Below are 6902 nucleotides of genomic sequence, written 5' to 3' on the forward strand. Positions count from 1 at the left end.
ATAAAATCCACTTTGGATTTGGTCTTGTTAGCACCTTAATTAGGGCAGAGGCAACTCTCTAACAATTTTATTATCCAGATTGCAATATTAATTTGGCACAGTGAGTTCAGGGCTCTGTTGTCTGACCCCAAGTGCCTTTGACAACAGCCTGGTTCCCTCCTCTGAGCAGGTTTTGCCTCTTCTGGAGGAACTCTTGGAAACTTGGATGCAGCTTTCTCTGAGCAACTTATGGAAGAACTTATGAGGAAAATGGCTGTTGTGGGTGGCCAGTGTAAAGATAATATTTTCTTGTCCTTCCCTGCAAAGTTTGCTAAAATCACTGAAAGAAAGGGAACAAATGATACCAGCAAGACTGACAAGTCGTACAAGAAGCCCAGCTCTACCTAAATTCCTGAATAACTCCCAAATTTACAGGTTTGGGGGTTTTGCCAAATATGAGAATCATTATCTCCTTCGTCCCTGTCACCTTTGTCATAGCTACACAGCACATTCTCTTCCTTTTAATTATCTGTATTGGGCTAAATGTCCACTTTTTTTTTTTGGAACCTGCCAGCATCTGAGCTGGACCTCTGCTGGAACTGATGAAACTTGGAGTTGCCACTGAATTGCTTCTATTGTTGGTTTGTTCATGTTTGGGATTTGATTGCATTTCCATCACAAGTGACTTGTGGGAAGAGCAAATATTCTTCAATGCATTTTATGGAGGGTTTAAATTGATTTCTGCCAAGTTTGTTTTGTCCATTGCTCAGGGGATGCTCGAGGGGTCTCTGTGCCTCTCTCCCTGGGGGATGCTTGGGAGGGGCTTGGATGGGTTGTCCCTTTCCCTGTCACTCCAGGCCATTCCCCCGGGGTGTCCCTGGCCCTGTTGCCCCAGGCCATTCCCCTGAGGGGTTGTCCCCATCTCTTTCACCCCAGGCTATTCCACAGGGGCTGTCCCTGTCCCTATCCCTTTTACCCCAGGCCATTCCTGAGGAGGTGTCTCTCCTGGTCACCCCAAGCCATTCCACAGGGCAGTCTCCATTGTTCTCACCCCTGTGCCAGGTGAGTGCTCGGGGGAGACTCTGTCCCTCGCAGCCCAGGGTGTGCTTGGGGGTTGAAACAGGGTATTTAATAAGGTAAATTTAACATGGTAGAAATCCATTTGGATTTAGGTGAAATGTGCTGATTTGAATTATTAGTAGATTGCTAGCATAGGTAAAATATGCTGTTTAGTCTGCTAGCTCTGCTGCTGAAACACGGATGAAAAACTGATCCTCACAAATGCTGTAAGGAGTTGCAGAGATGGTATGTTTATTGCAGTGCTGGATGCATGTGGGGATCGTTCCCCTTCAAAGGACATCAGCACCCTGTGTAAGAGATGGTCCCATGTTCCTCTCATTTTAGCCTCACGTTTGCCGCAATGGCAGAAACTGAGATCCTGCAGACCCTGATTGGAGATCCAGCTTGGAGAGATGGATGATTATTTTTGCAGGTGTATTTGCTGTACCACCACAGACCACTGCTTCGAGCAGAGCCTGGCAAGGACCTGTCAAGGAGTGGCTTGTTCTACATGCTCACACCGGCTTCACAATACCTGCTCAACCCACAGATTTTCCCACCTCTTGGCCCAATGAACTTTGGGGTAACTCTGGTGATCTCCCACGGAAGACCCCTCATCTGCCTCATGACCACTGTGATAGACAGAGATTGAAGCCTTTTCCCAAGGACTGAGACTGAGACCACCACCACAGGGAGGAGGGCTGGCCTGATCAATGTGAGATGTTTCCCAGGTGTGGTTGATGGACCATGAAAACAATGGCTCTCGTTCACAGCTGATAACATGACCTGTTCCCCCTTGGTGGCTTCAATGGACTTATTCTTCATTCTACCCGTTCCCCCTCAACGATTTCAATAGACTTTCAATGTCTTTTGCCTGTTCCCCTGCTTTGACAGTGGACTATAAAAGACCTCTGAGATAACCAAGATTTTGATTATCTTTGGTGTCTTTGGTGGGAGCTGCCCTGGCTCAAGGGAGACACAGAGAGAGAAAAACAGCAGGCAAAGAGAGGCAGGAGAGAAAGGAGGACACAAACACAATCAGCTGAGAAGGAGGCACTCTGAAAACAGAACTGCAAGAGACTGAAAAGGAATGGGATGGAAAAAAATAATTTTTAACTTGTATTTCCAATCAAAATACAATTTCCTCCCTTTCTCACCAACCTCCTCCCAGTGTCATTCAGCAGGGCTGTCAGAACGTTCTTCATTTTGAGTGGATTTTCCAGGCTGTACCCACAAGGAAACAGGGAATGGGGATTTCCTGCTCCTGATTTCACATACTCAGCTGAGGAGAGGAGGAGGCAGCAGGAGAAAAGGACAGCTGGGCTTCACCCTTCCTCAGGAATGAGTGGGGGAAAGTCTCTCATCATGTCTGCAGCTGCTCCCACAGAGATGCGAGGGCTGATCCCAGAGCCCCAAGGGTCACATTCAGGGCTGCCCTCCGGGAATGTTCGCCTGGTATTGAGGGGCTGCGTGGCAGCACCTGGATCTTGGAGCACCCAGCTGCCCCCATGTTTGGAGGTGCCTGAGGAGGGCTGGGACGATGCCAGGGACATCCTGCAGTGACATCCTCCCTGTCCCGCTCTGCGTGTGCTCAGTCCCAACCCTGACCCTGATCCTGGTCTCAATCTCACTCCATGTTTAGACACACTCACAGTTCTGTATTTAATCTCAGTCCAGTGCCAGACTCGTCTAGCCCCAGACCCAATCCCAGCCCCAGCCCTAAAGCCAATCCCATGTTTTGCCTTAATCCCAATCCCAGCTCTAATCCAAATCTCAGCCCCAACTCCTACCCCAGCCCCAATTCCAGCCACTTCCTAAATCCTCAGCCCCAAACCAAATCCCAGGTTCAGCCCTTCTGGGGGTTTGGGGGTGTCTCTGTCCCTCCAACCCCGATGATGTTTGGGTGGGGTCACACCAGGGCTGAGAGGGACAGAGACCCCCCCGGCCTCCCCAGGGATGAGAAGGTTGGAGAGCCCCCCCAGCCCCGAGCACCCTCAGCAGTGAGAGGGACACAGAGCCCCTGGTCCCCAGCCCTGCACAAGCATTCCCTGAGGCCAGAGGGATGGAGACCCCCTGAGCATCCCCCAGGGCAAGGGGACAGAGACTCCTGAGCATTCCCTGGGCTGAGAGGGACAGAGACTGCCCCGAGCACCTCCTGGCACAGGGGTGAGAGGGTGGGAGACCCCCCAGGTATTCCCTGGGCGAGAATGATGGAGACACCCTGGGGAATGGCCTGGGGTGACAGGGACACGAACACCCCTAGGGAATGGCCTCGAGTGATGGGAACAGAAACAACCACCCCAAGCCCCTCCCAAGAATCCCCCAGGGCTAGAAGCACAGAGACCCCTTGAGCATCCCCTGAGCACTGGACAAAACAAACTCGGCAGAAATAAAACTTAACCCTCCAAAAAATGCCTTGAGGTATATTTGCTCTTCCCAAAAGTCACTAGTGATGGAAATGCAAACAAATCCCATACATGAATAAACTGAAAATAGAAGCAATTCTGTGGCAATTCCAAGTTTCATCAGTTCCTGCACATCTCCAGCTCAGGTGATGGCAGGTTCCAAAAAAAGGAAAGTGGAAATTTGGCCCAATACATATTAATAAAGGGAAGGGAAAGCTCAGTGTAGCTGTCACAAAGGTGACAGGGACCAAGAAAATAATAATTCTCATATTTGGCAAAGTCCCAAAACCTCTGAATTCAGGAGTTACTTGGGAATTTATCTACTTGAACTGGGTTTCTTATAGGAATTTAGTAGCCTTGTGTTCCTCACCTTGGAGTGAATGAACCTTGTCAGTCTCTCTGGTATGATTTGCTCCCTTTCCTCCAATTATTTTAACAAACTTTTCAAGGAAGGACAAGAAATTATTTTCTTTACACTGGCCACCCACAACAGCCATTTTCCTCATATGTTCTCTCAAAAGTCACTCAAAGGAAGCTGCATCCAAGTTTCCAGGAGTTCCTCCAGAAAGAGGCAAAACCTGCTCAGAGGAGGGAACCAGGCTGTTGTCAAAAGCACTTGGGGTCAGACAACAGAGCCCTGAACTCACTGTGCGAAAATAATGTTGCAGTCTGGTTAACAAAATTATTAGACAGTTGCCTCTGCCCCAATTAAGGTGCTAACAAGACCAAATCCAAAGTGGATTTTATTGAACAGTAAATGAGGGGTAGATAGAGAGATGGAAAGAAAAAGAAAAGGGGGAGAACAAGGGACTGACAGGGACAGAGATCTCCCCTGGGGTGGGGCAAGTGTGACATTGTCCCCTGTGTGCGTGGCCTTCCCAGGGTGAGGGTTTTACACCTGAGCCAGTTTGGGTAAGGGGGGTGGTGTTCACCCCCCACCCAGAGCAGGGATTGCCTCACTGTTTCAGGTTACAATGTCAGATGTAACCAAAAGTGTTTTCAGTCCCCATCTCCATAAACTGTTATCAACAGGTGGGGCAGTGTTCTTTATCTCTTCCATGGCTCAGCCCTGATAACGCCCTCCAGGAGCCATCTTCTCTTAATGGGCCATTGAGTGTCACTGCAGGACGGATAAAATTACATCATCCCATTGTGGGATGCTCCGCCCAGGGGGAGGAACCAAGCATTCCTGCCGGGATATAATCTCACCCTTGCAACACCACGGCCACCTTGCCTACTGCATTCCCAGAGGACAAGAGCTCCATAACCACCACTGGACCTTCAGAGGAAGACCAGACCCTTCTACAGGATCACCGCTTTGACAGAATCATGTTCATCACTCGAGCCAAACTGCAGCCACCATTTCATCAGACTGCTACCACCACTCTGAGCAACGGAGTGTCAGATTATATCTTGACTCTGTCAGTTTAAACCAGTGTTTCTGCATCATTGCCTTGATCTTAATTTTCTTACTCAGTTGTCATTCTGGCTTAGACTCTCTCCCTGGTTTGCTTTGAAACCAGTACAAAACTTAATGTGCTCTCCCCTTGTTTTCCTTCCAAAGCTGGATTTCCCATCCCTCAAAGTTTGCCAGATGGAGGAGGAGGCTGCAAGGAAGAGGAAGATGCCCTGGGACCCCCAGGCAGGTGAGGAGGAAGTCAGTGCCCCTTTCCCCCTCTCTCCTGCTCCATCTCCCAACTCAGCACGGCCCCCGGCTGCAGGACAGCCCCACTGCCGACGCTGTCCTATTGGGGAAGCACTGGGGGAACCTCCTTCTTCTTCCCTCTGGCTCAGAGGCAAACCCCATCCTCTCCTTGTCTTTCCTCCCCCAGACAAGCCGCTGGGGATGGAGATGAGGGAGGACAAATCCCCTCAGCAGAACCTAGTGGAAGAGGCCATTTTGAGCAGCTGCACAACGCAGGAATCCAACAGGGAGAAAATCCCTCAGTGATCCTACAGGAGGAGGTACTGCAAGCCCAGCCCAGGGTGCTCTGAGGAGGAAAGATCCACCCTGGGCTAGGAAGGTGGGCAGAGCTTCAGCCAGAGCTTGGAGCTGGTGGTCCATGAGAAGCCTCATGATGGGGAGAAGCCCTAGAAGTGGTTGGAGTGTTGGAAGAGCTTCAGGAAGAGCAACACCCTGATCTGCCACCAGATTATCCACACCAGGGAATGGCCCTACGAGTGTGGGGAGTGTGGGAAGGGCTTCAGCTGCAGCTCTGCCCTTGTCACCCACCAACGCATCCACACTGGGGAGAGGCCCTACGAATGTCCCAAGTGACAGAAGAGGTTTCACACCAGCTCTGATCTCCTCTGCCACCAGCAGATTCACACAGAGGAGAGGCCCTTCTGCTGCCCTGAGTGTGGGAAGGGCTTCAAGCACAACTCCACCCTTGTCACCCACCAGTGCATCCACATCGGGGAGAGGCCCTACGAGTGTGAGGAATGTGGGATGAGCTTCAGCCAGAAGTTCTCATTGATTCGCCACCAGATCATCCACACTGAGGAAAGGCCATACAAGTGCGAGCAATGTGGGAAGGGCTTCAGCCAGAGGTCCAAACTGATCATCCACCAAATGATCCACACTGGGGAGAGGCCCTACATGTGTCCTGAGTGTCAGAAGAAGTTTAAGACCTGCTCAAATCTCTTCTGTCATCAGCAGATTCACAGAGAGGAGAGACCCTTCTGCTGCTCCAACTGCAGGAAGGGCTTCAAGTGCAACTCCACCCTTGTCACCCACCGGCACATGCACACTGGGGAGAGGCCCTACGAGTGTCCCCGGTGTGGGAAGAGCTTCACCCAGAGCTCTCACTTGACCAAACACCAACGGAGGCACTAGTAAAGGAAGCCCTGCGAGTCCCTGAACTGCATGAAGAGCTTTGTACACTGTTCCAGCCTTCTCCCCCATAAGAAGACCCATGTTGGGCACAGGCCTGGTGACCCACATTCCCTGTGATCCATATTGGGAAGACACCTGGTTGGTTATCTTTTAGTTTGGCCCTAACATTCTTCTGATTTGTCTTTATCAATTAAAACACCTGAAACAAGACAGAAAAGAAAGTAATTATTCAGAGATTTCCAAAGTCCAACCTTTTAACAGGTATTTGTGAAGGAATTTATAGTCTGGGGACATATTCTGGAGGATTTGTGGGTTCTTGGGGTATTTCAGGCAGTGTTCTCAATATCTTTGCACACCCAAAGTCAAGATGGATTCATCTGTCACCTCAAAATGACTCCGTCTCACTGAAAACACCTCAGTCTTACCCCAAAACGGTATAATCCCACTTCAAAATGGCTTTTTTCCACCTCAAAAAACTCTAACCCATGATAAAATACCCAATTCCACAGCCTCCAGGGTGAGATGGGGTAGGAGGGAAATTGAGAGATGTGGGATCCAAATTTAAAGGGTGTGGGATCCAAATTTAAAGGGTGTGGGATCATGATTCTGTGCAGCTGGGTGTA

The 6902-nt window shown here is 50.0% G+C and overlaps 1 pseudogene; it reads left to right on the forward strand.

The window, feature by feature from the left end:
- The first annotated feature begins 4772 nt into the window (after positions 1–4772).
- On the forward strand, positions 4773–6317 carry LOC110484632 (uncharacterized; annotated as a pseudogene).
- The last annotated feature ends 585 nt before the right edge of the window (positions 6318–6902 follow it).

Source organism: Lonchura striata, chromosome 21 (assembly GCF_046129695.1).
Source record: "Lonchura striata isolate bLonStr1 chromosome 21, bLonStr1.mat, whole genome shotgun sequence".
In the NCBI taxonomy this organism is placed as follows: domain Eukaryota; kingdom Metazoa; phylum Chordata; class Aves; order Passeriformes; family Estrildidae; genus Lonchura; species Lonchura striata.